This window comes from Phyllobates terribilis, unplaced genomic scaffold (genome assembly GCF_046119375.1).
Source record: "Phyllobates terribilis strain yellow unplaced genomic scaffold, ASM4611937v1 Scaffold_11__3_contigs__length_659146591, whole genome shotgun sequence".
Taxonomy (NCBI): Eukaryota; Metazoa; Chordata; class Amphibia; order Anura; family Dendrobatidae; genus Phyllobates; species Phyllobates terribilis.
In genome coordinates this window covers 278,778,652-278,792,827 of record NW_027362771.1, presented here as the reverse complement: position 1 = coordinate 278,792,827, position 14,176 = coordinate 278,778,652, and the positions used below count along the sequence as shown (strand labels likewise).

Below are 14,176 nucleotides of genomic sequence, written 5' to 3'. Positions count from 1 at the left end.
CGCTCAGTAGTGAGGCAGTGCTGCACTTTATGTACATGCTCAGTAGTGAGGCAGTGCTGCACCTTATGTACACGCTCAGTAGTGAGGCAGTGCTGCACTTTATGTACATGCTCAGTAGTGAGGCAGTGCTGCACCTTATGTACACGCTCAGTAGTGAGGCAGTGCTGCACCTTATGTACACGTTCACTAGTGAGGCAGTGCTGCACCTTATGTATATGCTCAGTAGTGAGGCAGTGCTGCACCTTATGTACATGCTCAGTAGTGAGGCAGTGCTGCACCTTATGTACATGCTCAGTAGTGAGGCAGTGCTGCACCTTATGTACACGCTCAGTAGTGAGGCAGTGCAGCACCTTATGTACACGCTCAGTAGTGAGGCAGTGCAGCACCTTAAGTACACGCTCAGTAGTGAGGCAGTGCTGCACCTTATGTACACGCTCACTAGTGAGGCAGTGCTGCACCTTATGTATATGCTCAGTAGTGAGGCAGTGCTGCACCTTATGTACATGCTCAGTAGTGAGGCAGGGCTGCACCTTATGTACACGCTCAGTAGTGAGGCAGGGCTGCATCTTATGTACATGCTCAGTAGTGAGGCAGTGCTGCACCTTATGTACATGCTCAGTAGTGAGGCAGTGCTGCACCTTATGTACACGCTCAGTAGTGAGGCAGTGCCGCACCTTATGTACACGCTCAGTAGTGAGGCAGTGCTGCACCTTATGTACACGCTCAGTAGTGAGTCAGTGCTGCACCTTATGTACACGCTCAGTAGTGAGGCAGTGCTGCACCTTATGTACACGCTCAGTAGTGAGGCAGTGCTGCACCTTATGTACACGCTCAGTAGTGAGGCAGGGCTGCACCTTATGTACATGCTCAGTAGTGAGGCAGTGCTGCACCTTATGTACATGCTCAGTAGTGAGGCAGTGCTGCACCTTATGTACATGCTCAGTAGTGAGGCAGTGCTGCACCTTATGTACATGCTCAGTAGTGAGGCAGTGCTGCACCTTATGTACATGCTCAGTAGTGAGGCAGTGCTGCACCTTATGTACACGCTCAGTAGTGAGGCAGTGCTGCACCTTATGTACACGCTCAGTAGTGAGGCAGTGCTGCACCTTATGTACACGCTCAGTAGTGAGGCAGGGCTGCACCTTCTGTACATGCTCAGTAGTGAGGCAGGGCTGCACCTTATGTACATGCTCAGTAGTGAGGCAGTGCTGCACCTTATGTACATGCTCAGTAGTGAGGCAGGGCTGCACCTTATGTACACGCTCAGTAGTGAGGCAGTGCTGCACCTTATGTATATGCTCAGTAGTGAGGCAGGGCTGCACCTTATGTACATGCTCAGTAGTGAGGCAGTGCTGCACCTTATGTACATGCTCAGTAGTGAGGCAGTGCTGCACCTTATGTACACGCTCACTAGTGAGGCAGTGCTGCACCTTATGTATATGCTCAGTAGTGAGGCAGGGCTGCACCTTATGTACACGCTCAGTAGTGAGGCAGTGCTGCACCTTATGTACATGCTCAGTAGTGAGGCAGTGCTGCACCTTATGTACACGCTCAGTAGTGAGGCAGTGCTGCACCTTATGTACATGCTCAGTAGTGAGGCAGTGCTGCACCTTATGTACATGCTCAGTAGTGAGGCAGTGCTGCACCTTAAGTACACGCTCAGTAGTGAGGCAGTGTTGCACCTTATGTACACGCTCACTAGTGAGGCCGTGCTGCACCTTATGTACATGCTCAGTAGTGAGGCAGTGCTGCACCTTATGTACATGCTCAGTAGTGAGGCAGTGCTGCACCTTATGTATATGCTCAGTAGTGAGGCAGTGCTGCACCTTATGTACATGCTCAGTAGTGAGGCAGTGCTGCACCTTATGTACACGCTCAGTAGTGAGGCAGTGCTGCACCTTATGTACACGCTCAGTAGTGAGGCAGTGCTGCACCTTATGTACACGCTCAGTAGTGAGGCAGTGCTGCACCTTATGTACACGCTCAGTAGTGAGGCAGGGCTGCACCTTATGTACACGCTCAGTAGTGAGGCAGTGCTGTACCTTATGTACACGCTCAGTAGTGAGGCAGGGCTGCACCTTATGTACACGCTCAGTAGTGAGGCAGTGCTGCACCTTATGTACATGCTCAGTAGTGAGGCAGTGCTGCACCTTATGTACACGCTCAGTAGTGAGTCAGTGCTGCACCTTATGTACACGCTCAGTAGTGAGGCAGTGCTGCACCTTATGTACACGCTCAGTAGTGAGGCAGTGCTGCACCTTATGTACACGCTCAGTAGTGAGGCAGGGCTGCACCTTATGTACATGCTCAGTAGTGAGGCAGTGCTGCACCTTATGTACATGCTCAGTAGTGAGGCAGTGCTGCACCTTATGTACATGCTCAGTAGTGAGGCAGTGCTGCACCTTATGTACATGCTCAGTAGTGAGGCAGTGCTGCACCTTATGTACACGCTCAGTAGTGAGGCAGTGCTGCACCTTATGTACACGCTCAGTAGTGAGGCAGTGCTGCACCTTATGTACACGCTCAGTAGTGAGGCAGGGCTGCACCTTATGTACATGCTCAGTAGTGAGGCAGGGCTGCACCTTATGTACATGCTCAGTAGTGAGGCAGGGCTGCACCTTATGTACACGCTCAGTAGTGAGGCAGTGCTGCACCTTATGTATATGCTCAGTAGTGAGGCAGGGCTGCACCTTATGTACATGCTCAGTAGTGAGGCAGTGCTGCACCTTATGTACATGCTCAGTAGTGAGGCAGTGCTGCACCTTATGTACACGCTCACTAGTGAGGCAGTGCTGCACCTTATGTATATGCTCAGTAGTGAGGCAGGGCTGCACCTTATGTACACGCTCAGTAGTGAGGCAGTGCTGCACCTTATGTACATGCTCAGTAGTGAGGCAGTGCTGCACCTTATGTACACGCTCAGTAGTGAGGCAGTGCTGCACCTTATGTACATGCTCAGTAGTGAGGCAGTGCTGCACCTTATGTACATGCTCAGTAGTGAGGCAGTGCTGCACCTTAAGTACACGCTCAGTAGTGAGGCCGTGTTGCACCTTATGTACACGCTCACTAGTGAGGCCGTGCTGCACCTTATGTACATGCTCAGTAGTGAGGCAGTGCTGCACCTTATGTACATGCTCAGTAGTGAGGCAGTGCTGCACCTTATGTATATGCTCAGTAGTGAGGCAGTGCTGCACCTTATGTACATGCTCAGTAGTGAGGCAGTGCTGCACCTTATGTACACGCTCAGTAGTGAGGCAGTGCTGCACCTTATGTACACGCTCAGTAGTGAGGCAGTGCTGCACCTTATGTACACGCTCAGTAGTGAGGCAGTGCTGCACCTTATGTACACGCTCAGTAGTGAGGCAGTGCTGCACCTTATGTACACGCTCAGTAGTGAGGCAGTGCTGTACCTTATGTACACGCTCAGTAGTGAGGCAGGGCTGCACCTTATGTACACGCTCAGTAGTGAGGCAGTGCTGTACCTTATGTACACGCTCAGTAGTGAGGCAGGGCTGCACCTTATGTACACGCTCAGTAGTGAGGCAGTGCTGCACCTTATGTACATGCTCAGTAGTGAGGCAGTGCTGCACCTTATGTACACGCTCAGTAGTGAGGCAGTGCTGCACCTTATGTACACGCTCAGTAGTGAGGCAGTGCTGCACCTTATGTAAATGCTCAGTAGTGAGGCAGGGCTGCACCTTATGTACACGCTCAGTAGTGAGGCAGTGCTGCACTTTATGTACACGCTCAGTAGTGAGGCAGTGCTGCACCTTATGTACACGCTCAGTAGTGAGGCAGTGCTGCACCTTATGTACACGCTCAGTAGTGAGGCAGTGCTGCACCTTATGTACATGCTCAGTAGTGAGGCAGGGCTGCACCTTATGTACATGCTCAGTAGTGAGGCAGTGCTGCACTTTATGTACATGCTCAGTAGTGAGGCAGTGCTGCACCTTATGTACATGCTCAGTAGTGAGGCAGGGCTGCACCTTATGTACACGCTCAGTAGTGAGGCAGTGCTGCACTTTATGTACATGCTCAGTAGTGAGGCAGTGCTGCATCTTATGTACACGCTCAGTAGTGAGGCAGTGCTGCACCTTATGTACACGCTCAGTAGTGAGGCAGTTCTGCACCTTATGTACATGCTCAGTAGTGAGGCAGTGCTGCACCTTATGTACACGCTCAGTAGTGAGGCAGGGCTGCACCTTATGTACATGCTCAGTAGTGAGGCAGTGCTGCACCTTACGTACATGCTCAGTAGTGAGGCAGGGCTGCACCTTACGTACATGCTCAGTAGTGAGGCAGTGCTGCACCTTATGTACATGCTCAGTAGTGAGGCAGTGCTGCACCTTATGTACATGCTCAGTAGTGAGGCAGTGCTGCACCTTATGTACACGCTCAGTAGTGAGGCAGTGCTGCACCTTATGTACACGCTCAGTAGTGAGGCAGGGCTGCACCTTATGTACACGCTCAGTAGTGAGGCAGTGCTGCACCTTATGTACATGCTCAGTAGTGAGGCAGTGCTGCACCTTATGTACACGCTCAGTAGTGAGGCAGTGCTGCACCTTATGTACACGCTCAGTAGTGAGGCAGTGCTGTACCTTATGTACACGCTCAGTAGTGAGGCAGGGCTGCACCTTATGTACACGCTCAGTAGTGAGGCAGTGCTGCACCTTATGTACATGCTCAGTAGTGAGGCAGTGCTGCACCTTATGTACATGCTCAGTAGTGAGGCAGTGCTGCACCTTATGTACATGCTCAGTAGTGAGGCAGGGCTGCACCTTATGTACACGCTCAGTAGTGAGGCAGTGCTGCACCTTATGTACACGCTCAGTTGTGAGGCAGTGCTGCACCTTATGTACATGCTCAGTAGTGAGGCAGTGCTGCACTTTATGTACACGCTCAGTAGTGAGGCAGTGCTGCACCTTATGTACATGCTCAGTAGTGAGGCAGTGCTGCACCTTATGTACACGCTCAGTAGTGAGGCAGTGCTGCACCTTATGTACATGCTCAGTAGTGAGGCAGGGCTGCACCTTATGTACATGCTCAGTAGTGAGGCAGTGCTGCACCTTATGTACATGCTCAGTAGTGAGGCAGTGCTGCACCTTATGTACACGCTCAGTAGTGAGGCAGTGCTGCACCTTATGTACATGCTCAGTAGTGAGGCAGTGCTGCACCTTATGTACACGCTCAGTAGTGAGGCAGTGCTGCACCTTATGTACATGCTCAGTAGTGAGGCAGTGCTGCACCTTATGTACACGCTCACTAGTGAGGCAGTGCTGCACCTTATGTACATGCTCAGTAGTGAGGCAGTGCTGCACCTTATGTACACGCTCACTAGTGAGGCAGTGCTGCACCTTATGTACATGCTCAGTAGTGAGGCAGGGCTGCACCTTATGTACACGCTCAGTAGTGAGGCAGTGCTGCACCTTATGTACATGCTCAGTAGTGAGGCAGTGCTGCACCTTATGTACATGCTCAGTAGTGAGGCAGTGCGGCACCTTATGTACATGCTCAGTAGTGAGGCAGTGCGGCACCTTATGTACATGCTCAGTAGTGAAGCTCCTGCTCTACAGATCACAGGAAACAGGCGGAAGGAAGGCCAGTACTCATCTCAGAACTGCTAGAGTGAACAGGAAATAGGTGGATTGTTATATCATAATGGTGGTGAAAAGCCTGATGTTACCATTTTACTACAGTAAATGTATCACTTAAACATGAGCCATGTATGAGGGAGTCGGGGTCAGGGAAATTCAGGAGTCAGATGTTCGGCTTACTGACACCACAGCCTGGCTATCAGGCTCTGATGACAGGTTGCCATACACATAAGATAATGGGGGAAACCAGCCATATGTGTGTAGTGGAGTCCGGACTCGGAAAGAGTCACCCATCTCCTGATTACTTCTCTCAAGACTCCTGTGTGGTTCATCTATCACAGTAATTGGCAACTGGGCGTTACTATTTAAGGGCGTGTCCTCCCACACTGGCCAATCAGTGCTGACAGTGTCAGGATCCGCAGGGACACGCCCCGGACCAGGAGAATGGTAACACCCAATTGTCACTGTCCTGTGAGGAGGGATAGCAGAGTACGCAGCGCTCTGAGGACGTTCTGGGCCGTCCTGCAGGCACCAGCTGTTGGGCAGCACAGCTGACACTAATGGAGCCGTGCACACAGTACGCGCAGCTTTCATCTCTCATGGCCACACATCCAGTGACCGGTACCGGTGCGGTACAGCTGCGGCAGAAGCGGGCTCCTCTGAGCTGCGCCACTAGCAGCACACTGGCCGCACTATGCCCGGACTATGCGCTCAGATCACTGCTGTCATAGGGCCGGGCCTCATACTCACTTCCTGTTTTCAGTCCGGGCACTTGGCGATCAGGATGGAGGCTCCGAGATACCAGGATGCAGGAACACATACAGGAGGGTGACGCCGCTCACGTGACTGCACAGGAAGGGGCGGGGCTTACTGCTCCTGTAGCTATGGAGGGAGAGGGGACTGCTGTGAGCGGATTCAGGGGAAACTGATGGCCGGTGATGGGGATGCTGAGAATGAGCGGGGTGTACAGCCTGTGTGATACAGGGAGGGACCAGGGGTGTACAGCCTGTGTGATACAGGGAGGGACCAGGGGTGTACAGCCTGTGTGATACAGGGAGGGACCAGGGGTGTACAGCCTGTGTGATACAGGGAGGGGGACCAGGGGTGTACAGCCTGTGTGATACAGGGAGGGGGACCAGGGGTGTACAGCCTGTGTGATACAGGGAGGGGGACCAGGGGTGTACAGCCTGTGTGATACAGGGAGGGGGACCAGGGGTGTACAGCCTGTGTGATACAGGGAGGGGGACCAGGGGTGTACAGCCTGTGTGATACAGGGAGGGGGACCAGGGGTGTACAGCCTGTGTGATACAGGGAGGGGGACCAGGGGTGTACAGCCTGTGTGATACAGGGAGGGGGACCAGGGGTGTACAGCCTGTGTGATACAGGGAGGGGGACCAGGGGTGTACAGCCTGTGTGATACAGGGAGGGGGACCAGGGGTGTACAGCCTGTGTGATACAGGGAGGGGGACCAGGGGTGTACAGCCTGTGTGATACAGGGAGGGGGACCAGGGGTGTACAGCCTGTGTGATACAGGGAGGGGGACCAGGGGTGTACAGCCTGTGTGATACAGGGAGGGGGACCAGGGGTGTACAGCCTGTGTGATACAGGGAGGGGGACCAGGGGTGTACAGCCTGTGTGATACAGGGAGGGGGACCAGGGGTGTACAGCCTGTGTGATACAGGGAGGGGGACCAGGGGTGTACAGCCTGTGTGATACAGGGAGGGGGACCAGGGGTGTACAGCCTGTGTGATACAGGGAGGGGGACCAGGGGTGTACAGCCTGTGTGATACAGGGAGGGGGACCAGGGGTGTACAGCCTGTGTGATACAGGGAGGGGGACCAGGGGTGTACAGCCTGTGTGATACAGGGAGGGGGACCAGGGGTGTACAGCCTGTGTGATACAGGGAGGGGGACCAGGGGTGTACAGCCTGTGTGATACAGGGAGGGGGACCAGGGGTGTACAGCCTGCGTGATGCGGGGAGGGGGACCAGGGGTGTACAGCCTGCGTGATGCGGGGAGGGGGACCAGGGGTGTACACCCTGCATGATGCGGGGGGGGGGGGTGTACACCCTGCGTGATGCGGGGGGGGGGGGGGTGTACACCCTGCGTGATGCGGGGGGGGGGGTGTACACCCTGCGTGATGCGGGGGGGGGGGTGTACACCCTGCATGATGCGGGGGGGGGGGTGTACACCCTGCATGATGCGGGGGGGGGGTGTACACCCTGCATGATGCGGGGGGGGGTGTACACCCTGCGTGATGCGGGGGGGGGGTGTACACCCTGCGTGATGTACAAACCGACAGTATTTCTTTTTAGGAGAAGAGATTGGACTTCATAAAAAAATCTTCACTGCAAGGTCATGACATGCCGGTGCTGTAGATTGCATTAACCCCTTTACGACCTTGGGATTTTCCATTTTTTGCATTTTCGTTTTTTGTTCCCAGAGTTGTACTTTTCAACCCATTACTAGTTTTACCATATCATGTACTGGAGAACGGGAAAAAAATTCCAAGTGCGGTTAAATTGCAAAAAAAATGCAATTCCACAGTCGGTTTTTTTTTTGTTTTTTTTTCTTTCCACATTCACTAAATGCTAAAACTGACCTGCAATTCTTATTCTCCAGGTCATTACGAGTTTGTAGACACCAAACATGTATAGGTTCTTTTTTATTTAGGTGGTGAAAAAAAATCCAAAGTTTGCTTAAAAAAAAAAAAAAAAAAAAGCGCCATTTTCCAAGACCTGTAGCGTCTCCATTTTTCGGAATCTGGGGTCGGGTCAGGGCTTATTTTTGCGCGCCGAGCTGAAGTTTTTATTAATAACCATTTTGGGGTAGATCCGATGTTTTGATCGTCCATTATTGCATTTTATTGCAATGTTGCGGCGACCAAAAAACGTAATTCTAGCGTTTAGAATTTTTTTCTCGTTACGCCATTTACCGATCAGATTAATTCTTTTTTTCTATATTGATAGATCGGGCGATTCTGAACGCGGCGATACCAAATATGTGTATGTGGGGTTTATTTTTTATTATTTTATTTTGAATGGGGCAAAAGGGGGGTGATTTAAACTTTTATATTTTTTTAAAAAAATTTTATTTTTAAAAACTTTTTTTAAAACTTTTTGCTTGCTTCTATAGTCTCCATAGGAGACTAGAAGCAGCAACTGTCCGATCGCCTCTGCTACATATAGGTGATCAGCAGATCACCTGTATGTAGCAGAAATTCTCCTGTACTATGAGCGCCGACCACTAGGTGGCGCTCATAGTAATCTTTACATGACAACCACTGGTGTCTGCTGCAGACCCAGGGTTGTCTTGACCACTCATCGGTACCCGCGATCACGTGACGGGGTCACCGATGGGCGGGGCTAATGCCGCGCTTTTAGCGTGGCAATGTTAAATGCCGCTGTCAGATTGACAGCGGCATTTAACATGTTAACATCCGCGGGTGGATCGCGATTCCACCCGCGGCTGTTGCGGGCACATGTCAGCTGTAAGAATCAGCTGACATGTGCCCAGTTCGGTGCGGGCTCAGTGTCTGAGCCCTCACTGAACCGGGGGTGCTGGCCTGGGGCGTACTAATACGCCCTGGGCCAGTAAGGGGGTTAAATGCCGCTGTCAACGATTGACAGCCGCATTTAACTAGTTAACAGCCGCTGATGGATCGCGATTCCACTCGCGGCTGTTGCGGGCACATGTCAGCTGTAAGAATCAGCTGACATTTGCCCGGTTCAGTGCAGGCTCAGCGCCGGAGCCCGTACTGAAACGCGGGTGATGGCCTGGGGCGTACTAATACGCCTCAGGCCAGTAAGGGGTTAATGGTGTCCCTGGTTTTAACATACATTAAAGAGGTGATCCAGTACCTAAAATGTATTTTCTAACCATCTATCCTCACACCCTAACCACTTTTGTAATTTGCTTTATTACACAACACCCTACTCTTCTCCCTATCTAGCTAATCTCTAAATGTGTCTTTTACAGCACTTCCTGTGACGTTTCGTATGAGAGGAGTCTCAAAGTGATTTTGCAGGAGACTGGTGCTGCAGTCTCCCTCCACCGCGTCTATCACCGTCTCAGGAACAGGGCGTTATCGGGAGGCAGTGCTGCAGCTACTTACTGGTTTCTTACATCGCTGTCCCCTCTGAAGACATCCTGGCTGATGGACGCTGTGGGAGTGGGTGCAGCCCCAATCTCTTCTGGTGTCACGTTTGAGAGTCCTGTCAAACAAAACGTCACAGGAAGTGCATTTACAAATACACATTTAGAGATTAGATAGGGAGAAGTGTAAGAAATTGTGTTAGAAGGAAAATTACAAAAGTGGTTAGGGTGTAAGGAAAGATAGAAAATACATTTTAGGTGCTGGTCCACCCCTTATAATGACCTTATGAACCACCAATGTGTTAATAAAGCAGCTGCTAAAGGGAGTCTGGCAGTAGAATCAATCCTCCTAAGCCATCTATATGGGCATTGCCAGTGTGAGACGTAGGTCAGAACAGCAAACTGTCAGTCGTTACATGTCTCTCTACTTTCATATAAAATAAGCTCTGGAGGCAGATTCTCAAGAGAGTTCAGTGTCCGGCCCATCGTTCTTAACAGCTCATTTATAAGGAAAAATGTAAATGTCTCTGAAATAAGACATCAGATCACAGATATCAAGGTGTCATATTATTCAGCTTCCTATGACCTCCGTGCCCAATAGACTGCTTAGGAGGGGTGATCCTACTGATAGATTGCCTTTTAAGTTTTTATCCAGGAGCAGGGTGAAAACACATTACTCCACAGCCGTTGTTGTAGAATTTATGTTCTACCTCCAGTTTAGGCAGAGAGCAGGAGCCTTATGAAAACTGTCCAATTACCATTAGACTGTATTTAGCCTTTACCCCATTATTCCATACTTATCGGTGTGACCCCATTTTTCCTTACATGTTGGTGTCTTATGGCCACAATAAGGAATTTTCCCACAAGATATTTATCATTTATTCACACGATAGGGGGATAAATGTCTGATTTCTTAGACTTCTACTGATCACCAGAAAGGGAATCCTGATCCCATGTTCCGCTGCACACTGGTTGGGATTGAATGGAGCAGTAGGGGTCATGTTCGATCGTTCATCTCTGTTCAGCCACAGTGAGCAGGTATGATGATGAAGCCCCCATTTTGCAGTGACCTGTTTCTGTATTTTTTTTTCATGAACCTGAAGCTTTCTGCATTGTCATGAAAGAAAAATAACCAGAAGGGAGCCATGTTATGGTGCAGTGGAGTCTACAACCTCATGTTCAATCCAATTTTTATTTTTTCTTTGGCTTGTTTTGAATGACACCAGTTTTCTATACAATGGACTGTAAAATGTAAAAGAAAAATCCAAGTGTGATAAAATGGTGATGTGTTTTGTTTTACTGTTTTCATTGTGGTAAAAATTACCTGGAAACTGGTTTCTACTATTAAGAAAATACCAAACTTGTATAGTTTTCTTTTTTTATTTAGTGGAGATTTGCAAACATAAAATAACTTAAAGGGGTTGTCTGAAACAAAAAAAATGTCTATTTAATAGAAAGAGACAAATGCGTGAGGCAACAGCAACAATTTTAAAAAAGGGTGCTACCAGTCCTGTTCAAGGAACAATGACATAATCAAACAAGAGAAAAGCTGCACTGAAGAGATATATAAGTGTACACCAAGTAATGAAAAATATCTAAATAAAAATTATTCCACTCAAAAAACACTGACAGATGCTTTAAAACATTTAAAGAGGTATGCAAATATAAAAACAACAAAGGAGTTAAATTGGTTTATGTTCCAAATTTTTGAGAACCAAAACTTTTATTTTTCCACCGATAGTGCTGTGTAAGGATTTGTTTTTTGACGTCCAATTTTTTTTTTTGCTTTATGACTTTTATAGTAAGGCTGATTTATTTTATATTTTGATAGGTTGGACTTTTACTGTTGTGTATGGCGCAGGCTCAGCTTCTGAGCCAGCTCTATATATGAGGACCCAATATAGGACGCACTATGTGGGGACGGAGTTAATGTACATGTTGCACAGAGAATGTGAGCTTTTTTAAAATTTATTTCACTTTTTACCTCACTTTTCCAGGTCTGTTTATGAGATGGAAGCTGTGATTCCTTGCCATGGACAACAGTTATTTTCTTAACCTCCTTAACAACTGCCAATATGCATTAAATCGGCAGTCATTAATGGGCCTTATTCCTGATCGCCTTTTTTAAACGGCAGTCAGGAAAAAGGGAATAGCACCCTGCCGTGGGTGCAATTCTCATGGGTGACATCTGTACATCACAGCTGACACTCTGCAGTATCGGCCCTGGCCAATTTTGGAACTGATCGTGTACCCTGAGGTCATCTGATGACCCCAAGGTACCGTGGTCAGTGAGATCCAGCGGGTCTTACAGTCTCTGCCATTGATTCCCTGACAGGTTTATGGCACTGCAGTAGATGAATACTGCAGTGCATGAAACCAGCGATCAAAGTTAAAAATTTACATATCCCAAAAAAGTTTAAAAAAAAGAAAAAAAAAAGCACACACAAATCACAAAAAACAGTTTCGCTACTAAAAACAGCATTTTCATATAAACAAAAAAAGTACACTTAATTGATATTGCCACATCCAGAGTGACCCAATCTATAAAACTGGCAGTTTATTTATTCCATACAGCGAACAACGGGAAAAAAACACACCAAAAAGCCACTTTTTCATCATACTAAGTCTTAAAAAATGCAATAAAAAGCGATCAAAAAGACAAGTGTCAGAAAAAAAAGGTATAAATGAAAATGCCAAACTGTCCCTCAAAAAACTAGCCCTAATATGGCTAATTTGGCAAAAAAAAATAAAAAAGTTCTCAGCAACTACGGGTTTGACAATCTCAAAACACCCCTAAATGAATTCCTTGATGGGTCTAGTTTCCAAAATGGGGTCACTTGTGGGGGTTTCCTGCTGTTTCGGTACCTCAGGGGCTCTGCAAATGAGACATGGTGTCTGCAATCTATTTGAGACAAATTTACGTTCCAAGTACCAAATGTCACTTCTTTCCTTCCGAGCCTTGCGTGTGTCCAAACAGAACTTTTGGAGTACATGTGGGGTATCAGCTGATACAGGAGGCGGACATTCAGATGCAGTAGCCTACGTCTGAGTGTCCGCTTGCTGTGAGCATACACTCCCGAAAACAGCGCACGTTCGCTCAGTCGTCACCATTGCACTCTGGCCCTCGTCAGCACATACGTCCAGCGCCCTTTTTGCGGGGGATTTCGGACGTATGCCATGGCGGGGTCACAACGCAATGTGAAAGCACCCTATGATGTGATGCACATCTATTGCAGCATATGTGTGGAGCCAAACTCTTGCCCCGATCTCCTTTTCCGCAGCCAAAATACAGTTGTAGGCTTTCCTTTATCATGGTAGTCAAGTTTTGCCTTTGTGATGTAAAAGTGACTTCTCATATGTAGCAAAAACTATCCACTTTGTTAATGCAAGAATGAAACATCTGAAAAACATGTACAAACATGTCAATATGCTAAGAAACTAAGCTAAATCCTAAAACTACAGGTGCATCTCACTAAATTAGAATATCATCAAAAAGTTCATTTTTCAGTTCTTCAATACAAAAAGTGGAACTCATATATTATATGGAGTCATTACAAACAGAGTGATCTATTTCAAGTGTTTATTTCTGTTAATGTTGATGATTATGGCTTACAGCCAATGAAAACACAAAAATCATTATCTCAGTAACTTAAAATAATTAACAAAAAACACCTGCAAAGGCTTCCGAAGTGTTTAAAAAGGTCACTTAGTCTGTTTCAGTAGGCTCCACAATCATGGGGAACTGCTGACTTGACAGATGTCCAGAAGGCAGTCATTGACACACTTAAGTAAATGCAAAGTAAATTTTGCATTTAATTTGGAAATCAAGGTCCCAGAGTCTGGAAGAAGAGCGGAGAGGCACACAATCCAAGCTGCTTGAGGTCTAGTGTGAAGTTTCCACAATCAGTGATGGTTTGGGGAGCCATGTCATCGGCTGGTGTAGGTCCACTGTGTTTTATCAAGAACAAAATCAGCGCAGCCGTCTACCAGGAAATTTTCGAGCACTTCATGCTTCCCTCTGCCGACATGCTTTTTGGAGATGTAAATTTCATTCTCCAGCAGGACTTGGCACCTGTCCACACTGCCAAAAGTACCAATACCTGGTTTAAAAAAGGTATCACTGTGCTTGATTGGGCAGCAAACTCGTCTGACCTTAAGCCCATAGAAAATCTATGGGGCATTGTCAAGAGGAAGATGAGACACCAGACCCAACAATGCAGACGAGTTGAAGGCTGCTATCAAAGCAACCTGGGCTTCCATAACACCTCAGCAGTGCCACAGGCTGATCGCCTTCATGCCACGCCGCATTGATGCAGTAATTGATGCAAAAGGAGCCCCGACCAAGTATTGAGTGCATTTACTGAACATACATATCAGTAGACCAACATTTTGGATTTTAAAAACCGTTTTCAAGTTGTTATAAAGTATTCTGATTTACTGAGATGATGACTTTTGTGTTTTCATTGGCTGTAAGCCATAATCATCAAC

At 48.2% G+C, this 14,176-nt stretch overlaps 1 protein-coding gene across 5 annotated transcripts in view; it reads right to left on the bottom strand.

Moving 5' to 3' along the window:
- The window catches only part of DMTF1 (cyclin D binding myb like transcription factor 1), a 64,995-nt gene extending 55,191 nt beyond the window's left edge, over positions 1-9,804 (bottom strand). For 3 of the 5 annotated variants that reach the window (XR_012251244.1, XM_073652345.1, XM_073652348.1), the window contains exon 1: positions 6,345-6,491. The gene's annotated coding sequence lies outside the window, so the exon portion shown is untranslated. Of the gene's footprint in view, positions 1-6,344; positions 6,492-9,707 lie in introns of those variants that run through there. The other 2 variants (XM_073652347.1, XM_073652346.1) reach the window with 2 other exon arrangements.
- Positions 9,805-14,176: the final 4,372 nt, after the last annotated feature.